The sequence below is a fragment of the Mus musculus genome, chromosome 10, assembly GCF_000001635.26.
Source record: "Mus musculus strain C57BL/6J chromosome 10, GRCm38.p6 C57BL/6J".
Classification (NCBI taxonomy): domain Eukaryota; kingdom Metazoa; phylum Chordata; class Mammalia; order Rodentia; family Muridae; genus Mus; species Mus musculus.
In genome coordinates this window covers 77,206,153-77,227,299 of record NC_000076.6, presented here as the reverse complement: position 1 = coordinate 77,227,299, position 21,147 = coordinate 77,206,153, and the positions used below count along the sequence as shown (strand labels likewise).

Sequence of the window (21,147 nt, the reverse complement as noted above, 5' to 3'; positions counted from 1 at the left end):
GGAAGTCAGTGGACCATGGTCCTAGGGTGTGTATGGCGAGGCTCCTTTTTCTCCTAGCCTTTTAGGAAGCCTTCTTGCCAGCTATGAAATCAGACAGTAGTGCTGGATTTATTGGGCATGGAAGTGGGGGAATCCATGCCCACGCTGGGCACACCCTACCTGGTATCCTGGAGGCCTTGAAGCTGCAGCTGTCCTGCTGGGCAATCAGCCAATGGACACTCATGGCAGGTGGCCTCTGGGACATGCACATAACACAGACAGCCTAAGAGTGGTTAATTTGAGGAGAGTCACTTTGTGGTCTTCAAGAAACGGAAACGCAGAGTCTGTACCTTGGAAGAAGACAAAGGCCTTTTAGTGCCCAGAACCCACAGTGTGATGTGAAGGATCCAGGAGTGGTACTCCTGTCTGGAAGGAAGGACATTCCTGATACTGGGGTGGGCGCTGCTTCAGGAGTCTGTGGTTGAGGGATAATTGCTTCATTGTTATGAAACTGCAGCGGGTAGGAAGGAAGGACTTTCAGGTACCGCTGGTAATTGTGGCTTGCAGCTCTAAGTGTTACAAAATCCTTTTGGATTCGTTTTTTTCAATTGCCTCTGTGGGTACACAGACCTCCCCTTATTGTCTTGGCCCTGATTTCATGGGCCAGCTAACTCCATGAGATCAGAGACAGTCTCCCTAAACAGATGCTTTTTAAGAGATAACTTTTGATTTTAGGGGGAAAAAAATAAAAAAGACTGCCGCATGCCCATTCAGCCTTGATGGTGGGTGTCCTGAGTGGTAACCACAGGACATCTGTCAAAAACAGAAATTACAGCTGAGCAGTCTGCACTTAGCAAACCACAGACTCTGAGATGCGCAGCACCCCTGGCATTTCAGGATGGGGCTCCTCTGCTCCTTCCATGGGTATCATTTTCTGTAAGTCTTGAATCCTTGGCAAGACTTCAGGATGTCTTCACCTTTGACAGGATGCTGTGGCCAAACCCCTCAATGTAGAGTTGGCTGATGGCTTCTCACTGGTACCCTTGAGATGCTCAAAGGAGAAAGTGAAAAAGGGAACAAGGTGTCTCGGTTACCTCATGCTGGGAGCATCATCGAGCTACCCAGATCACTTTGTCGGTCATTGCTTTCCTTTGTTCTGCCCATCCAGAGTGAGGCAGAGTCCCATGACTCAGGAACACTGTGAGCTTCATCTGAAGGGTCTCAGAACTGCAGGAGAACCAGGCGTACGTTGGAGAGCTATTTGGAGGCCGCTCTGTGATGCTGATTCTTGCTGGTGAGTCCCAAGTCCTTCTGATGAGGAAGAGGTCCTTGATGCTCCAGTCTCAGCACACATCTCAAGATCGTCTCGTTGGAAGGTATTCACGGGTGTCTACTTTCCTCTTGGAGCACTTGCCCGTTAGTTGGTCAGAGCCACATTTGGAAAGCCAATGAGTTTCTGAGAAACAGAAATGCAGACTCCGTATCTGGCCAAAAGACAAAGACCTTGTAACACCCAGAATCCATGGTGTAATGAGGACGATCCTGGAGGCACTTTGAGTAGCACAGTCCTTTCTCTTGTGGAACAGGTTCGTATACATGATAGATTTGTGCCACCATGCCCAGGCCACCTTTTCTTCCTCCCTGTCCCCTCCCCCACTGGCCTCTAGCATCCGCTAGTCTGTTATCATCGTGACTCTTTTCTGAGGTCCCTTCCTCTCAGCTAATTGTTTCTGAGCCGACAGGCTGCCGGTCCTTTCCTGATGCTGAGTCACGTCTGCCGACAGATGGGCCACAGCTTGCCTGACAGTTTGTCCTAGTGTACTGTCTACTGCTATGATAAACACCGTAACCAAAGTGACTTGGGGAGGAAGTGGTTTTTGTCTTACAGGTAACAGTCTACCCATCATCAGGGGAAACTGAGGCAGGAACCAAAGTAGAGGCCGTGGGGGAATGCTCATTACTGTCTTGCTCAGACAGCTCTCTTTCTTTTTTTTTTCTGATTTATTTATTTTTATTTATGTGAGTACACTGTAGCTGTCTTCAGACACACACCAGAAGAGTGCATCAGATCCCATTACAGATGGTTGTGAGCCACCATATGGTTGCTGGGAATTGAACTCAGCACCTCTGGAAGAGCAGTCAGTGCTCTTAACTGCTGAGCCATCTCTCCAGCCCATCAGCCAGCTTTCTTTATTTTGTCTTTCAAGACAGAATCTCACTCTGTAGCTCTGATTGTCCTAGAACTCACCACGTAGACCCGCTGGCCTCGAACTCACAGAGATCTCCCTGCATTCTGACTCCCGAGTGCCCAGCGAGTGGGTGGTACCACATGCAGTGAATTGGGCCATCCCACAGGAATCAAAATCAAGGAAATGCCCCACAGATTTGCATTTGTACACTTGAGAGTCATTCTTCCAAATGTACAGGGTTGACAAAACCAGTACGCAGTGTAGTTTGATACCCAAAGACTGATGTTTTCATTCTTCACTGTGACAAAGATACCTGCGGGGTGATCCATGAAGGATCTGGGGATGGATATGGGCAAAATCTCACTGATGTCTACATCTCTTAGGGGTAAACATTCTACGAATTGTGAGACACATGGGAGACACACATGTCTTTATCTGTTGCTGGTGACCCAGCAGAGATCACTTTCAGAAGGAAAGAGTCCCTGTCCTTGCAACAGACCACCCGCCTAGATTTCTGGGAGCTGGTATCACAGATCCCCAGGTTGTGGCTTACTCTGTGGTCACGTGATCTCTCACTTTAGAGTCTGGAGTCTAAGACTATGGTGTCACAGTGTGGGTCCTTCTGGGCGCTTTTCTCTTTGGCTTGTAGATGGCCTCTTCTTGTGTCCTCAAGTGGCTGTCCCCCTTCTCATCTGTGTCCTGATCTCTTTATGTAAGGACTGAGTTGTGTTGGATTAGGGTCTGTAACAGGTCCCCAGACCGTAGCACAACTGACTCCATGACAGAAATACCATGCAGGCTGTAAAACTCAGTGCGTAGACAGCACCAGCTCCCAAAACTGAAACAAAGACCTAATCGATTCATCAAAGTCCATAGAGTCTTAGGAAAGTCTCAAAACGTACTAACCTTGCTTTTTGGATTCTGTAGTTCTACTTCTGGCTAACTATTTTTGTTAATTGAAATATGTCAACCTAGAACATGTGTGTGTGTGTGTGTGTGTGTGTGTGTGTGTGTGTGTGTGTGTGTGTGTTTGTGTTTGTGTTTATGTGTGTGCTTAGAAGTTCACCGTAAGAAAGGCTCAGTGCTACATTGGGATCCCGAATACCCAGTAGAGTCACTGACCACCTGACAGAGGCTTTCTATTGGCTTCAACCCACATCTGAGCAGTCCTCTCTGGTGACTATCCCACAACATGCCCATGATGGTCCCCTCGTTCTGCTTTAATTATCTCTTCAGCACCCCATCAATGAATGCACTGTCATCCCAGGGATCCCGAGGGTTAGGGCTTAGAGTCTGGCTGGGCTTTTAGGAGAAAACGCTCAGCTTATCACAATGCTGTTCCCTCTGCGCAGGTTCATCTTCACTATAGGACTTTGTGCCACTTGGATTCAGCTGAGCTTGCTGTCTGGTTGCTGTGTATGGCTGCTATCTTCAGTGCCCCTTCAAAGCTCCCAGCCGTCCCTAGACAAGTCCATGCCTGGCTATTCCCCTGACACAGGCAAGGATCTGCAGCTTGACCTAGGGGGACCTCCTCTGTTGGGAACCTGGCCTCAGATGCAGTCTGACTGGGGGCTCATACCCCCTTCAGGTATGCACTGGATGGTGCTTGTGCCCACCCTGCCTCATTATCCCAAGGGGCCATGGTGAGATCTGGGTACCCCTTAAGTACGGCAGAGGTCACTGGGAGAAAGCCACTGGGATTCTTCTTCATCTCCCAGAATCTCTCTGGGCTTTTGGAGGCGTTACCTGAGTCCCTGACTATCATAATCGCTCATCTCCCCCAACCCCCACTAGCACTAACCGTCTCCAGGCAACTCTGCCAGCAGCTTGGGCTGCCCATTTCTGCCTCTCTCCAGACCCCATGTTCTCCCTTGGTTCCTGATCTCAATTTTTCTTCTCATTGTCGATTCCCTTTGCTAGGCAGTGAGGTGGAAGCCACAGGCCGCCTCCCAGCTGTCCAAGGAATCTGGTGAGATGTCCGAGCCACAGTTGCTTTCCTGTGGGCACTTGGGCATCCGTTTGCCATCTGTTGGGGGGACCGAGACTCCTCGCTGTGTCTGGCAGGGTGAGCCCCTGAGAAGCTCTGTGTCCAAAGACAATGATTTCTCAGGAGTGTCTGAGGTACCTGGCGTGGTGGTTACCCTTAACAAGACAACTTGGTGACATACAGAATCGCCGGAGAGAGGGTTTCTGGGTATGCCTGTTGGGGATTGTCTTGATTAGGTTAATTCTATCAGGAAGACCCATTCACTGTGAGCAGCACAATCGACTGGGCAGGGATTCTAGACTATAAAATGGAGAAAGCAGGTTGAACACGTACATTCACTACATTTCTTTTAAACTATGGATGTTATGAGACCAGCTGACCTGCCTCCTGTTGCTGTGACTTTCTCTCCAAGATCAACTCAGACTATAAGTCAAAATCAATTCTTCACCCCTTAAGTTGCTTTTATCAGCACCGTGACCTGCAGCAGTGAGGAGGGTGGTTTTGAACTTCAGACTTTAAACTGGACAGGCTTTTCTTCCTTACTGTTATGGTCTTTTTTGTTTGTTTGTTTTTGTTTTTGTTTTGAGACAGGTTTTTTTCTGTGTAGCCCTGGCTGTCCTGGAACTCATTCTGTAGACCAGGCTGGCCTCGAACTCAGAAATCTGCCTGCCTCTGCCTCCCAAGTGCTGGGATTAAAGGTGTGTGCCACCACTGCCGGGCTACTGTTTTGGTTACAACTACAAAGGACTTAGAGAACATCTGTGCTGCTATGAGATCCAATAAGAATATAATGGGATTTTTTTCAAGTTAATATCATTAGGGATATCCTCTTTTAAAAGTGCAGGTTAAAGCAAGCAATTTTCTTTTCTTTTTAAGACTTCTTTTATTTCATTTATGTGAGTACACTGTAGCTATCTTCAGACACACCAGAAGAGGGCATCAGATCCCATTACAGATGGTTGTGAGCCACCATGTGGCTGCTGGGATTTGAACTCAGGACCTCTGGAAGAGCAGTCAGTGCTCTTACCCACTGAGCCATCTCTCCAGCCCCAAAGCAAGCAATTTTCAAGTAAAGAGCTGTAGAAGGGGTCTTTACAGCAACTGCCATGGCCAACCGAAGAGAAGCAGGTTGTTCAGAAGAAAGCCTCCTGTATGCTTTCTTATGTGATGCTCAGTAGCACCCAGAAACACAGCAGCCACCCAGAGAACACCGGAAGCACCAGCCCTCCCAAAACTGTGCATGGGAATCTTCAAGGTGACTGACGTTGTTTAAGGAGAAACCTGTAAGGTTTATTGAAGAAGGCGACTGTGGATGGAGTTCTCTGCCTTTTTTTTTTTTTTAAGTTAGTAGGTTTTCTTTTAAAGGGCAGTTTCAGGTTTATAGAAACTCATTCCATGCCAATGATTACCCATTTCATCATCCCACCCATCCATAGAAGGCACAGCACCAAGCGGATACGGATCTATTCTTCTTAATGGATCTGTTATTCCCCGTGGAATACCTTCAGATTTGCCCCCTGTCCCACACTCTGTGGGGCTGGACAAATGTCTAATGACTTGTGACCAGTAGTGTGGTCCTGTTTAGCAGGTTAATGATCAAACAGGGCCTCGTCAAGATTTAAAATGTAACAGTCATAACCTTTGTTATATATATTTTTTCCTTTCTGAAAATATTAGCCTTGGAAGGAAGCGTTTTCACAAGCAGCCACTGTTCAATCTCCAGGCATTCGTCCACAGAGCAGCCTGTCCAACCCTATCTTATCTGAGTTTACAGACACGTCGTCCAGAACTTCCTCCTCTGGGTGGAAGCTGACACCCTAATGGAACCTTTGACTCAGAACACCATTCGCTGGCGCTATGGACTGGAGTTCACGGGGAACGTGAGGGAGGTGAGGGAGGTTGTCTGTGCTTTTCCTGTACATTCGAGTTTGCACACTCACTCGCTCATTTCTGCCAGGCATCTTTCAAACAGAGGTGTCAGACAGCCTTGCCTGCTCCCTTTGAGAAGTAAGACAAGCTTCGTGGGAAGGAACTGGAGTTGTGCGGAGGCTTGACAGGTGGGACCAGGTGGCCCTCTGTCCTACCCTCCATACCTGTTCCGGTCACAGGATGGGGAGGGGGTGTGGGGAGAGAAAGAGAGAGGAAGGGGAATGTTTCTGCTCTCCTTGTAAGGAAGAAAGCCTTGCCTAGTTATCCTTGAAGATTTTTAGTCCCATCCCTTGAGAGGTGGAGGAAGGAGGCTAAGAAATCCAAGGCCATCCTTAGCTACTCAGGGAGTTTGAGGCTAGCCTGGGCTACATGAGACCCTGTCTTCAAAGAAACAATTTTTTATTGTTGTTGTTTTTTGTTGTTTTTCAAGACAGGGTTTCTCTGTATGTGTAGCCCTGGCTGTCCTGGAACTCATTCTGTAGACCAGGCTGGCCCCGAACTCAGAAATCCGCCAGCATCTGCCTCCCGAGTGCTGGGATTAAATGTGTGTGCCACCACTCGTGGCTGAAACAATTAAAAAAAAAATTCTTATTCTGTTGGATATGCCACATTTTACAAGTGTGCCAACTTTCCTAAGTGAAAGTGTCTATACTATTGAGATGTCTTCCTCTGTGGTATCCTGGGCATAGCCTTCTACATAGATTCTCTTTCTGATCGAATCGTATCAGCACAGGAGAACATAGTTCACGGAGAATGAATGTTCTTCATCCTGCCAGGCGTCTCTGCAGAGGGCAGGTGCTTTGCTCTGCGCACCTAGGGAAGGGCTAACTTGTGATTCACTGCCCTCCACCGAGGGCTCTCTGGTGTCTCCCCAGGCTGGGGAAGAAGCTTGATCAAGGGGACCTAGGGGATCTAGTGGGATTCTGGGCATTGCCAAGGGACGGTGGCCTGCCTGTGGCACAGCCTCACTGGCTGCATCAGCACCAGCCTTCCCTGTAGACACTCTCTGGAGAGGGGAGAAAAATCTCCAGAACTACCCTTTAAGATGGACTGAAGAAAAGGGTCAGCGGTTGGAAGCCTCACTGGCTGCTCTTCTAGAGGATCCAGGTTCAATTCCCAGCACCCAATTGGTGGCTCACAACTGTCTGTAGCTCTGGTTCCAAATAATCCATGGCACCAGGCATGTGCGTGATGCGCATATATATGCATGCAGGCAAGATGCCTATACACATAAAAATAAAATAAAATAAATCTCTCACGCCTGGGACAAGAGGGCAACTTTGGTTAAAACTCAGACTGTCCACACGCTGTGGCCAACTGCATCTGGCTTATATCAGCAAACTTGTAACCTGGCCTTTGAATGCCCAACTCCACTTCCAGCTGGTCCGGTTTTTATCGGTCTTCTCCATCGGTTCTTGCAGGCCCCGTAACAGCAAGCCCAGGAATTTGTCTGTGTGTGTAGAAAATCCAAAGAATTTATAGATAAGTCCTGTAGATTAAAGGTGAGTTTAGTGTGGGTGCAGATCCTGGTTGCTTTCCCTTTGCAGGGTCTTGGCTTTTTCTCGTGCAGGGAGAGCGGATGAGGCGACTCTTCTGTCGCTGGTCTGTGGGTATGCTTGGCAAACACTCGATTTTTATCTACAGAGGTGAGGTTTATTTACAGTAGGTGAAGTATATCTCCACAAAGCAGTTGCTTTTTTTAAAAGTGAGTTTGGCAAAGACCTTGAATGAGGTAAGTGAACAGATGTCAACCAAGAGTTAGACCTGAAGCAAAATGCCCTGATTTCAATAGCATTGAAAACCACCAAATAGCTAACGAATCACAAAAGGTGTGTGTGTGTGTGTGTGTGTGTGTGTGTGTGTGTGTGTGTGTGTGTGTATGTGTGTGTGTGTGTGTACGTGTACGTGAAAGCCTATCTGCATAATATATGGAGTCCCATAGTAGGATGAGAATGTCTTCCTCTGTCTCTGCCATATTGCCTTTGAGATGGTCTCTCACCTAACAAGAGGTTCGCCATTCATCAAGGCTGGCCAGCAAGTGAGCTTTTAGGATCCATCTGGCTTGGTCCCCCAGTACTGGGTGTACAGACAAATGCAACCATGCCTGGCTTTCTATGTGGGGACCAGGAATTTGAACCCTGCTTCTTGTGTCTGCCAAGCAAGCACCCTTCCCTATTGACTTACCTCTCCTCACAAAAGATTTTGAAGACTATAAAATATTTATTAAGGTTGGTGAAGGAAGACTTAAATAAATGAAGAGATGTGCATTTTCAGGCACTAAGGGGCAAATTACAAAAATCATAATTAAAAAAAAAGATCTGTAGGTCAACGAACATTCCCAGGATGCATTTGAGTGTGTACAGCATGGGAGGAGGGGCCAGCGATGTCACAGGAGTAAGGGGAGACTCACCACCAGATGCTAAGACAGTGCACAGCTACAGATACCAGGCAGGTGACAGCACTCAGCAGAGGTGTGTTGACCAATAGACACCACAGTCCAAGTGATTCAGAGAACCCCTGTGACGCTCATGAGAAGAGGGAAGGAGAAGACAGAAAGAGCCACACCGCATGTGGCACAGAACCAGGTCCCATTGTGATGGATGAACTGATGTGAAGGGAGAGACCATGACATATTCAGCAGGGAGCACAAGGACATCGAGTATCAAGAGCTGGGGGTCTCCTGGTCTCTTAGTTAGGGTTTTACTGCTATGAACAGTCACCATGACCGAGGCAACACTTATAAATGGCAGCATTTAATTGGGGCTGGCCTACAGGTTCAGAGGTTCAGTCCAGTATCATCAAAGCGGGTACATGGCAACATTCAAGCAGGCATGAGCTGAGAGTTCTACATCTTCATCTGAAGGCTGCAGGCCTTCCAGGCAGCTAGGATGATGGTCTTAAAGCCCACACAGTGACACATTTCCTCTAACAAAGCCACACCTACTTCAACAAGGCCATACCTCCAAATAGTGCCACTTCCTGGGCCGAGCATATCCAAACCATCACAGTTAGTAAACAGGACAGTGTCCTGTCCACATAAAACTGAGGCTCGGAAACGGGTGCTCCAGAGACCTCACTGTCAGGGGAGTGAGTGGCTTGTATATACCAGGAAGTTAGCTGGGACCTCAACTGATAGAGCAAAGATTAGTGGCATCCCCCAAATAGGTAAATGAATGTCAGCTTATCTAGACAATGGGATACTGTACCACAGTTATGATGAAGGTCCCTGGGATCGGTACAAGGCGTGGTGTAGGTGCTCCTGGGCAGATGTTGGGTGTGCTGGAGACTCACACAGTGCCACAGTGAGAAAGGTAGTATTAGTTCCTGGATTCATGGGCTCCATTCATGCTCCAAACCAGACCAGTTCAAAACCCTGCTGTGTGCGTGCTGCAATTCTGCTTTAGGGTTGACGCTTGGATAGAAGCACCTCATGATCCACCCATCAGCCTCCGGGCCCTGACCACGCCTCCCCCCATGTCCACAGCAGGGGTCAGGGCAGAGTGATGGAGACTTACAGTCCCCTACATTCCTCTACTGCTTCCATGGGTGTGTGTCCCCACAGCTCTTCAAGTCCCCTGAGCCTTAAGCCCAGAACCCTGTGACCAGCTTGTGAGGCCAGGGTAGGAATCCAAAAGCCTCTGGGCCAGAGCCTCAGCCCTGTGCTAGGAGGAGCACTGGACTCTGCCCTCAGCCGAGGGCCCAGTGGATCTCTACAAGGACGTCTGTCCACAGTTCACACTCCTGCCTTGTTATCTTGTTATTCCCAGTCATTCCCAGGAAGCAAGCTTCATGAAGCTGTCAGGAATGAACTCCACAGGCCGTGCTTCCCCCTCCATGCATCCATGCGTGTGTGTGTGGGGGGGTGGTGGTGTGTGTGGGTGTGTGTGTGTGCACTCACATACATATGATCCCAGAGGCCGTCCAGCTGCCAAGATTCCTCCATCTTCCCTAATGAGCCTCTTGGGAACTCGAGAGCCCAGGGAAAGAGACATGGTCAGCTTTGTTCTTCCAATGTTTCAGATAACCAGCTGTAGGCAAAGCTCTGGAGATCACTTCTGTTCATTTCTACACTACTCAAGGGTGTGGCTCCTGAACTTGAAAATACGTGTGTACGTACATACACATATCCACATGTACATACTACATACTCAGGCCAAACGGACACATACATGCACACACACACACACACACACACACACACACACACACAGAGTCTCGTCACATACACACATACAACATGCGCATTAATTGTAGCATGAACATATATGAGCTTGCACGTGTATACACATATGCATGTTTACGTGCATGCTATGTCTGTCCGTGGCATATGTCTTTACATACACACACACACACACAAGTGTGTGCATCTATCTAGACTCCTCAAGTGTTGGGCCCAGCTTGCTCCAGAACTCACTGTTTTTAGCAATGGCAAACGGGGACCCCTGCTAACCCCAGTCTGGCCTGAGGCTTCCATCACACCTCCTGAGCTCCCCAAGGAGACGCTAGGCTAGAGTTCCCCTGACCCAGATCCTGGGGACAAGGAGGCTGCCCAAGCCTCTTCTCAGGTCCTAGAGAAGCCTGGACAGGCTTTTATTCCTCAGTCCTGTCTAATCTGTAGAGATATCAGGCTAGGATAATTTGCCTGGTGATGAATTAGTAGATAACTGCTCCAAAATGACATGGAATTTAAGGGAAGGCTCTTATCTGATGTGGAGACACCAAGAAGCAGGCTGGGAAGCCGAAGCCCTTGGAGCCTAGGATCACAGTAGACCAGGAAATGAACCAGGGCCTAGAAAGAGAGGAGACCCACTCCTCCCAAGTTCTGACTTGGTGGCTCTGGGGTGGTGGCACTTCACGTTCAGAGCCCAACATGAGAAGAAGCACTTGTTCAGGACAGGCAATAGACACAAAAGCCAGGACTCTGCAAAGAGAAGACCCAGGAGAGGCCAGCAAGGAGCCTCAGGACCCCTGAGGTCCAGCAGGGATGGGAGCACCATAGAGATCCATGAAAGTGCTGGATGCTAAGTGGCCAGAGTGTGTCAGAGTGCATCAGTGTGTGCCAGCCTGTGAGTACCTACCGAGCTGTCCATGCCTCGCAGGCAGGTCTAAGGTGGATACCTCTATCTGCTTCCCTGCAAGTTCTAAGTGAGAGGCCCTTGTTCAAGAAGTGTATCTGTCTATGTGTGGCCCTAATAGGTGGGTCTCCCAGAGCCTTAACCTACGCCCACAGATTCTGGGCAAAGAGAGGCCTGGGTGATTGGAATATTCACCCTTCCTGTGGGGCAGAGGGCTTATCTGCCCCTCCCAGGACCACTTCCTTCCTCCCACACAGATAATGCATGGAGCCTGTTCCTGGAAAGTCTGACAGCGCAGCCTCAACCTGACCTCTTTCCATACATTAGGAGGCTGCACACCCTGCTGAGTGCTGGCACCTGGGACCTACTTCCTGCCCCAGGCTGGCTGGAGTCCATGGGCTAGCCCCAAGAGCAGCCATTTGTGCTCAGACTGTGCCACAGCCCGGAGCCCTTTCTCCAACTCAGCTCCAGCTGCTGGGGAGCTACAGGCCTGCGGGCTGAGATGCTGGGATGTCAGGGCCTGATCAAAGCAGGCTGTGTGGAGGGTGCTTGAGAGATGAAAAGCCAGAGGTCTGTGCCTCAAGGGGCTTCACAGAGGAAGGACTTCTCTCAGCCCAGCTGCAGATGGGACAACTGGTCCTCTTTCGGAGGATGTGGCAATATGTATTGGTCGGTTACTGAAGTCCCTGCCTGAGTCTTTGCCATCACAGTCTTAGGATACTCAGAGCCTCCACTTCACTAGGGGGCTGACACGACCCTGATGCCTGAATTAGGTGTTAACAGAGGAGAAAACAAGAGGCAACCCAGCACCTGAACACGAACACAAAATGCTTCATAAAGTGTAAGAGAACAGGAACATAGGAAAGACCCCAGGAGTCGCTCAGCTCAAGAATGCCAGCTTCATTAACTACTGAAAAAGAATATAATTCACAATGGTGGCAAAATTATACACATATTATATGATTATATATAGATGTGCTTGTATATATGACTATATACCTGTGCTTATCTAGAATATATATAATTTATGGCTTGGGGGGATCACCACAACATGAGGAACTCTGTTAAAGAGTCACAGCATTAGGAAGGTTGCGGACCACTGCCCTAGGGAGAGGGATAAAGACAATGGACCCAAGTGCAAAGCATTGTCAAGGAACAGTGAGGTTCAGAATGGCCCCTTTTTGTTTCTGTAACTTTAATTTTCCTTTTCGTTTTAAGTTATTTTAAAACAAAGCAGTAGCGGGGGCCGGGTGTGGTAGGTTGAATAAGAAACAACCATTTCCTTCTAAGGGAAGTAGCCACATGTTCACAATCACAGCAAAGAGGCCCTGAGACCAAGTTCATGGAGGGAGCTGTTTGCCGGCAGTGTGCTGAGGCTGCATATTTTCAAAGCTGACCTTAGCTCCCTCTCGTGAAGAAGGGGGGCCAGGGCTCTCTTCCTAATCAGATGTTCTTTATGACGCAGAATTTTTGGCTTTTGGCTTTTGGTCTTTCTGTTAATGATGCTTTCTGGATGACCACTCGGGTGCCTCAGCGCACACCATTTCTCTTTCTTCTTATGGTGACTGTCACTGACACTTGTCACATATTACTCAGGAGACCTAGAGCCCCCACAATAAGCTTTGTCTGGGCACTAGAGGTCTGATTCACAAGCCAGCAGACAGAAGCCTGTCACAAACAGAAGGCATGCTGGGTATAACAGGGTACTATGGTGTCTGAGCCTTCAACCTGGGGTGTCAACACACCTGGGTAGGGAAGTGTGAAAAGAGACCTGTTTCAGATAGACAGAGAAGATAGCCAAGGACATCCTTTCTTTAGATCCCAGGACTCTCATAGAGACCTATGGAACCTGAGATTCCTGTTGTACTGGTTACATTTACGTTAACCTGACACAAGCTAGAGTCATCACAGAAGAAGAAGCCTTAGTTAAGAAAATGCCCCCATAAGATCCAGCTGTAGGCAAGCCTGTAGGACATTTTCTTAGTTAGTGCTTGATGGGAGAGGGCTCAGCCCATTGTGGAAGGAGCCATCCCTGGGCTGGTGGTCCTGGGTTCTATAAGAAGTAGGCTGAGCAAACCACGGGGAGCAAGCCAGTAAGCAGCACTCTTCCACAGCCTCTGCATGAGTTGCTGCCTCCAGGTTCCTGCCCTCCGTGAGTTCCTGTCCAGACTTCCATCAGTGATGAACTGTTATATGGAACCCTGAGTGAAATAATCCTTTCTTCCCCAAGTTACTTTGGGGATTGGTTTTTCAACACAGCCGTAGTAACCCTAAGGTACCGGGATCCTGGGGTATTGCGGTCACAGACCTGACTGTGTTGTTTTGGGGATGATCATGGAAGGGGTTTGGTGAACTTTGGTCCAGAAAAGTCACTGAGGGTTCAAAGTATGCTGAGCTCTTCTGTGGAGCTTGGGAGATAAGAATGTGGAGAGCAGGGCAGGCGACGGAGGCCTGCCTGGCTTGAGAAGTTCTGAAGGACAGTTTGAGAGCCACTTAATGACTCTCTTGAGGACATGTGCTATTTTGAGTTGAGAATCTTTGGTTCTGGTTAGTTGGGGGCTGAAAAATCTGCTGATTAATGAGACCAGAACCAATAAAACCTTTGTTTTACTGGAATAGTCCATGCTGGTCTGCTGGAACAAAAACAAACAAACAAATAAAAAATTAGCGGTAATTAAGAGACCAGTGTGGGAATGGAGTTGAACCCATGTTCAGTTCCTAGCATCTGGCAGCTCACTACTCTCTGTAACAGCAGTTCCAGGGGATCGGACACCCTCACACAGAACAGGCAGACATGCAGGCCAAACACCAGTGCACATAAAAGAAAAAGCAATCATTTACAAAGAGAAGAGGAGACCAACATCACCAACTGGGACCCCACAGTTCAAGATCTGCCCATGGTCCCTATCTTCCTGGTAGACAGAATTCCTCTTGTGAAGAGACGGGGCATCTGTGTGCTCAGGCAAGTTTGTCCCTACCTGTCCCCAGCAAAGGCCAAGTCAGAATATTTATTCTGAGCCTTCTGCCACAGAGGACTCCAAGGAGCTACAGCCAGTGTTCATGAGACCAAGTGTTAGGACAATACCATGTGCAGCTTTTGTGTGTGTGTTGGCGGGGGGGGTCGGGTCTGGTCCTGCCTCCCTGCACCTCACTGACTTTTAGTGTCCTGGTTACCCTAGAGGAATTTGACCAAGAAGGCTCAGTGCAGGTCACATGATAGTCACCCAGGTCATACTGAGAAGTTCTTGTTGCCAGCACTCTGACTGCAAGGACACCCTTGGTGAGACTTAGAAGGTCCGGGAAAGAGGTGAACGAGGCTTGGGAGTCTTTTCTCTGCCTTGGCCTCTCCATGAGACCGCAGCCCTACAGAATTCAGGTTGTGGATCACAGGTGCCTCTCTAAGAGCTTCCCTGCATATGTGATTTGACAGAAAGCACAGCACTGGCATCTATAATCATCACCACCAACTGTCCCTCACCTTAGAATCTCCCCTTGGCCCCTTACTGGGGCCCAAGCAGAGCTGAGTCTTACTCCTTTAGTAGTGTGTGGGAGTGTGTGTGTGTGTGTTGAGACTGGTTGCCATGGAAACCCCAAGCCACTGCCCCGCTGAGGGATGGATGCATTCCTAACATCTCTGTTGGTCAGAGTGGGAGACCCCTGAATGTTCCTGGCCCCAGAACCCAGCCAGGCTCTTTTGGCTTCTTGAGACTAAGGGGACAGTGAAAAGGTATTGACTCCTTTAGCTTTGAAGATGGAACCAGGGTTAGGTGGCAACCTCCTCACTGGTCCTTGGTTCCACACCCCAAGATGCCTGGCCCTCCGTGTGTCTTCTTCATAGCTGCTCCCAATACTTAGGACTTCTGCTTGCAGCCCCACTCAATGGCAATGCCTTATAGAAGATCCTGGTGGGTCATGGCCATCTGGTCTCCCTTCAAAAGCCTGAGCGTACATAGGAAGTCCTAGGTATTGGGCTCAGAACCAAGGGCCAGTGAAGAGGGTGCCACCTAACCCCAGTTCTGTCTCAAAGCCAAAGTATGGCAAGCAGGGCTCGGGCAGCCTTTGTTCCTTCCCCCATGCCCCTCTGCCTTGCTAAAAACCATTAAATAACATTCCTAAAGCTAGCCACCAAGGTCTGTTCCCTCATTTGGCCACTTCCTCCTCCTGAGGCTGACTACCAAGGTCCAGCTATCAAAGTACTGAAGTCCAGCGATCAAAAGTCCTCTTTAATTTACCTAAGTAACATGTCCAATTAAAATTAAACACCTCATCCTAACACAGGGTTTCCCCTTTTACCTTTATAAACAGCCATTTGTCTATGGACCTAGAAGGTCTCCTCTCTATCCGGGGCAGTCCTTTGTCTCTGCTCTGGGATGATGATGTGTTTCAGGGAAGCCCCTGTGTCCTTGTTTGCTAATGGGAACGCAGGCCAAGCCATGCTCAGCCTTCTCAGTCAGCTGGAGGGGCGAAGGCTCTGCTTCCTTGCTTGTCCGACTTCCTGTGAGGAGCATTGTCTCCTAAGAAAGATTTGAGAAACTCCCTGATTTTTCTCTCAGCATCTCTCTGTTCTCTCCAGACGCAGGCACATTGCCAAGGCTGGTGAGCCCTGCCGATCTTACCCTCGGGAACTCTTCCTCGAGGCCCTGGAAATTAGAGCCTGGGTGGAGAGAGCCTGAGTCAGCAAGCTGTGGGCCTCCCGAAGTGCTGGCGTGCAGTCACGGCCTGAGTCATGTTCCTGTGAGGCCTTCAGGGGCCTTCTGAGATGACGCTTCTCCCTCATCTTCCTGCCGAAGCTTTCTGGGTTGAGAGCAGACTCTATTTTAGATCAGATATTCTTTATGAGCCACGGAGAGACAGTAGCTGAAGAAGGTGGGGTCAAGGTTCCCCTCGGGGGTGTGGTAGTTTCTTCTCCCAGCCTGGGCACTGGGTGTGGTTCCTGCCTGGGCTGTTGTCTGGAAACTTGTGAGAAGTCTTGTGCTGATCTTGCTTCATATCCAGATCAGCACATCCCTCAGCCAGATGCCTATTCCTTTCTAGGAAGGGGCACCAACCTTGGCAAAGACAGGCATTGTATTGGTTGTATGTCCCTGATGGGCAAGGCCATAGTGAGGGTTAGGGTAGGATGTGGGGACAGTGACACCTTCTCCCTCCTCCACTTGCTCTGAAGGACTAGACTGTGTGGCTCTATCCCTGCCTTCTGGCATACTCCTCACATACACACCTTGGCACACACGTACATACTTGTCCAGGGCAGATCATGGGAGCCAAGGGAATGACTCCGCCCTGGGTTCTCTCATCTCTGAGAGCACAAGGTTGTACTTTCCTGACAGCCATAGGGCAGCTGAACAGTTTAGACTAGCTGTCTTCTACTGTAAACCAGATCCCCGGGGACATTTGTTCCCTAGTCAAGCCACACAAGTGACACAGCCACACAGCCTCAGCCATGCCCTTCTTTCAGGTCACCTTCCTTCCTGTGGCCTCAGCCAAGATCACAGATAACAGTCCTAGAAAGTGTCCTACGGGGTAGACAAGGAAGTCTCCAGAACAGAATAGCTACTCACAACCTGACCTGGGAACCAACTGAGGGGCAAGTCTCCACACATGCATATATTCACTGTTAGCATTCTGTCTTAACTCCACCACACAGTTACCTGGCAACAGCCAGGTAGGCCTGGCCCACTATAAAAAGGCTGCTTGCCCCCTCCTCTCTCTCTTACTCTTGCTTCCTTCTTGCTTCTCTCTTGCCCTCTTGGACTCTTCCCTTCCCCCTTTCCTTCTCCCTCTCTCCATGTTCTCATGGCCATGGCTGGCCTCTACTTTCTCTTCTCCTCTTCTCTTCTCTTCTCTTCTCTTCTCTTCTCTTCTCTTCTCTTCTCTTCTCTTCTCTTCTCTTCTCTTCTCTTCTCTTCTCTTCTCTTCTCTTCTCTTCTCTTCTCTTCTCTTCTCTTCTCTTCTCTTCTTCTCTCTCTCTCTCTCCCCCCCTCTCTCTCTCTTCCTTTCTCTGCCTCTACTTCCCTCTTAACTCCCCTCCCCATGCCCTGAATAAACTCTATTCTATATTATAGCATCATGTGGCTGGTCCCTCAATGGGAAGGGATACCTTGGCATTGACCCACTGAGACATCCCCTTCCCCCATACCTCACCACATCCCCATAAAACATATCTTATACCTCTTTATCTTTTTATAAGCACATCATTCACAACACACACATGGTCACATACCTCACACACGCACATATGTTGTCACATAATGTGTGCACACATGAGGACATGTACACTCATATATGCACACACAAAGCATGTATGTCTGGGAGGAGTAGCTGGGATATGGTACACTTGGCTTGGCCTTGAAAGTGCAGAGGGTGTTCCGGCTGTGGAGAAAGCACCTTGGCTGTGCTCAGCTGGAAGTGTTACAATAGCGAAGCCTTCAGAGCATTTTGCAGATGTCTGGGATAGTCAAGGGGTTCCACAGACCTGGGGTGTGGGCAGGGAGTCGGGCTGGTTGTTAGGCTCCTAGACCTTCTTGCCCATCCCTACAAGCCAGTTGCAGAAGGGCCTAGCTGTGTCCTTCCCCCACAAGCTGGGTCTGAGTCACCCCCACAAGGGCCACTCTGTTCCCAGGCCCCACTGACCCTCCTCTGAGCCTGGAGTGCCGCCAGCCGCCTCGAACCTTGCTTCCAGCCTCCTGATCCCCAAGCTAGCACCTTTGACCTTCCCCACCCACATGATCCCCTGCTGGCCCAACAGAGGCTGTGAGGTACGCAGGGGATCAGGGCAGAGTGGGCCTGGCCTTTCTCCTGCTCTCTGCTCTGCATGAACTTTCCTCCCCAGTTGAAAGCCCACTGGAGGGCCTGTGGGGGCTGTAATGGCCCTCAGCTGGAGGGAGCAACCTCAGGAAGCAGGAAGGAGCGTTCAAGACCAAGCAGTCTTCCCAAAGAGCACCGAGTGTATGCCTGAGTCTCCTGTGTGAAAGCTGATCTGATCGCAGTAGATCTCTCTGGCTGAGTCTTGACCCAGGAGGCCCAAAGAGTGAAGGAGAGAAACAAAAGTGGGTGCAGGGTAGCCCTCTGTCACGGACACCCAGCTTAAAGATGTGATCTACATTATATTAGTAAATTGCCACGTGCTGCTTGCTGGCTCTGAAGATGCCCCCTCATCCCCCTTTTACACCTAAGCACGTTTGTCCCAAAGTAACCTCCAAGGTCCCATGTCTGGAGATGGCTCCACTCGATGTGGTGTAGTGAGAACAGTGAAACAGGCCAAGAGCAAAACGCGGTGCCCTGGAGCACAGCTAGAAGTCAACCGTTTCCAACCAAGGTGACCCATTGTTTATCCCAGGGCAATAAATGCGCCCACAGTGGAAAAGAGAAGCTGGAGGGTCGGCCGTGGGAAGCTCGGCCATGGGAAGCTTGGCCACGGGGAGGAGAAAGCTCAATCGGGAACTCCAGCCGGTGCTCCGACTTCCCCAGTCAGTTTCTGCAGGATGCTGTGAATATCCAATCCAGTGATGTCATCTCTGTCAGTTGCTATTTGTTATTTTACTTGGAGACTCCACTGAGAGGACTCTGTTCTGCTTGGACCATGGGGTGGGGCTGGGGGAATGGGGAATGGGACACCCCAACTGACTGTCTTCATGGGGATCCAGTCTTCCAGTTTTTGCTGTTTTATTTATTTTTTGATGTTTTGAGTGTCAAGTTTGATGATTTTTGTATATTCTCTCTCCCTTTCTCTCTATTCTTTGACTTTACCTTGCTTACATAAACTCATTCCTCCAAAACTGAAGATACAACTGTCATAGATCCTTCTCTGCACCCTATAGAATAGCAGCCAAGTTCAGATGATCAAAAAACACCCAGAGAAGACCACAGGCATAGAACTCTGGTGTTTGCATGCAGGTGAAACCCCGTGGGATAAAAAGATATAAGCTGCTGGGCAGTGGTGGCGCTCGACTTTAATCCCAGCACTTGGGAGGCAGAGGCAGGCGGATTTCTGAGTTTGAGGCCAGCCTGATCTACAGAGTGAGTTCCAGGACAGCCAGGGCTACACAGAGAAACCCTGTCGAAAGAAAAAAAGAAAGAAACAAAGAAAGAAAGAAAGAAAGAAAGAAAGAAAGAAAGAAAGAAAGAAAGAAAGAAAGAAAGAAAGAAAGACAAGCTAGTACAGGGAGGAGGAAAGGCCTGCTCCTAGGTCCCGGTAGGCTCTAAACTCTAGGAATCTATCTCGAGATTGTATCCAAGTGTTGGGAAAAATGGCCTTTGCTCCAGCCCCCAAAGCTTGTCAGGATGCTGAATACAGAAGTTTTTTTTCTTCTCCGTTGTTACTTCACCCCACCAAAGGTGGTCTTGCCCCTCCCATGTGAGTACTTGTGTGTGTGTTTGTGTGGATATGTGTATGTGTGTGTGTGTGTGTGTGTGTATTTGTGTGTGTGTGTGTGTTTATGTGGATATGTGTGTGTTTGTGTGTATGTGTGTGTGTTTGTGTGGATATATGTATGTGTGTGTGTGTGTGCGTGCAAACGTGCTGCCTTTCCCTGCACCAGAGGAAAAGGAAACCTAGTTATCCATAGGTGTGTGGCACATTGGCCCTCCCTCTCCTGTCTCACAGTAAGGAGTTGCCATCAGTTGTGGGGTCCCCTGTGTCCCAGCTTTTACGGTCACTGTTGTTAAGGACACTGCTCTGAGGCCAGAGCAAGTTGTAACCCACTTGCACCTCTAGAAGATTATCATAGCCTGGAAATCCCCGATTTCCTTTATTGTCTCAGACAAGACTCACTCTCTTGCCAAGGTTAGAGTGATCCTCCTGCCTCTGCCTCAGCCTTCACAGTGCTAGGGTTACAAGTATGCACCTCCACACCTGGCACCGACTTCCTCCTTAAGCAGCCCTCTTTGCTCTCAGGCAATTCTACTCCCAACTTCGAACCCCAGCTTTTGCACATATCTCCTGGTTAGAGCACAGCTGGTCACCTCTTTGTCCCTTCAGACTTCCCTGACCTGCCTCTGTATGACAGTTGGCTGGTTTCTCCCTGGAATGGGTGCCTGTGGTTCATCTAATTGATTAAAGCACACATGGTGCCCATTGTGGTGACTGCCAATGCCACAGGTTCTACATGGGAGAGACAAAGCCAGGTGCGGCCATTGACTCTGTACACCCTGCCCCTCCTGCCCCAGCCCTCAGCACTGCTAGGCTTTAGCCCTGAGGCTTCTCTGCAGCTGAGCAGGAGGTTTACCCCATCAGGGTTCAGATGGCTGTGTGACTCATACCCCAGCCACTTCCTTCTGGATCTATTTCCCAAATATCCAGAGTTTCACTTGCAACAGCCAAGAAATTTCCATCTGTTCGGAACACACAATTAAAAATAAATCCAAGCCAGAGGAAGCTATGACTCAGCAGGGTCCCAGAGAGTCTCTCAGCAGCCAGCAGCAAAAGTGGCCCGAGCTCTGGCTCCACCCCCCTTCCTTAATTCACTCTGTAAATGCTGACCCAGCTCCTGCTGTGTGACAAGCTTTGTGTGGACTGGCTTGTGGAGGTGACATGGTATATACCTACCTTGCTATTGTCAAGCTGGAGCAGGGCCAGACCAAGTGGTAGGGCCTAGGGTAAGAAAAAGAAATCAGCTTTCTTTCTGGTCGTAGTTTGAATCTCAAATGTCCTCCCTCTACACCCCCAGGCTCAGGCTTATTCCAGGTGGTGATGCTATTTGGAATGGAAACATTAGGAGGTGGTACCTAGCTTTAGGATGTAAGTCCCTGGCCCCTGCTGCCCCTGTTACCTGCCTACCATAAGGTGAGCAATGGCCACCACACACTCTCACTCCCATAACGCTTTGCCCAAGCACAAGGGGACTGAGTGACCATAGATGAAACCTCTGAGACCAGGAGCTAAGTAATCTCCCTTTAAGTAGTTTGTGTCCAGTATTGAGTTGTAGTGTAAGACAAGTAACCCAAGACCTGTCACACTTGCATCAGAGACAAAGAGACAGAAACATAGACA

The 21,147-nt window shown here is 49.3% G+C and overlaps 2 long non-coding RNA genes across 4 annotated transcripts in view; both read right to left on the bottom strand.

The window, feature by feature from the left end:
• Nucleotides 1-20,913, bottom strand: part of Gm35837 — a 36,655-nt gene extending 15,742 nt beyond the window's left edge. For 2 of the 3 annotated variants that reach the window (XR_871846.2, XR_003949011.1), the window contains exons 1-2: nucleotides 1,074-1,713; nucleotides 160-329 (exon numbers count right to left, since the gene is read on the bottom strand). This is a non-coding gene — a long non-coding RNA (predicted gene, 35837). Of the gene's footprint in view, nucleotides 1-159; nucleotides 330-1,073; nucleotides 1,714-20,703 lie in introns of those variants that run through there. The other variant, XR_871847.2, reaches the window with a different exon arrangement.
• Nucleotides 15,365-16,280, bottom strand: Gm40704. The gene is made up of 2 exons (XR_871848.1): nucleotides 15,776-16,280; nucleotides 15,365-15,673 (listed from the first exon to the last, which is right to left on the bottom strand). It is a non-coding gene; the product is annotated as a predicted gene, 40704 (long non-coding RNA).
• Nucleotides 20,914-21,147: the final 234 nt, after the last annotated feature.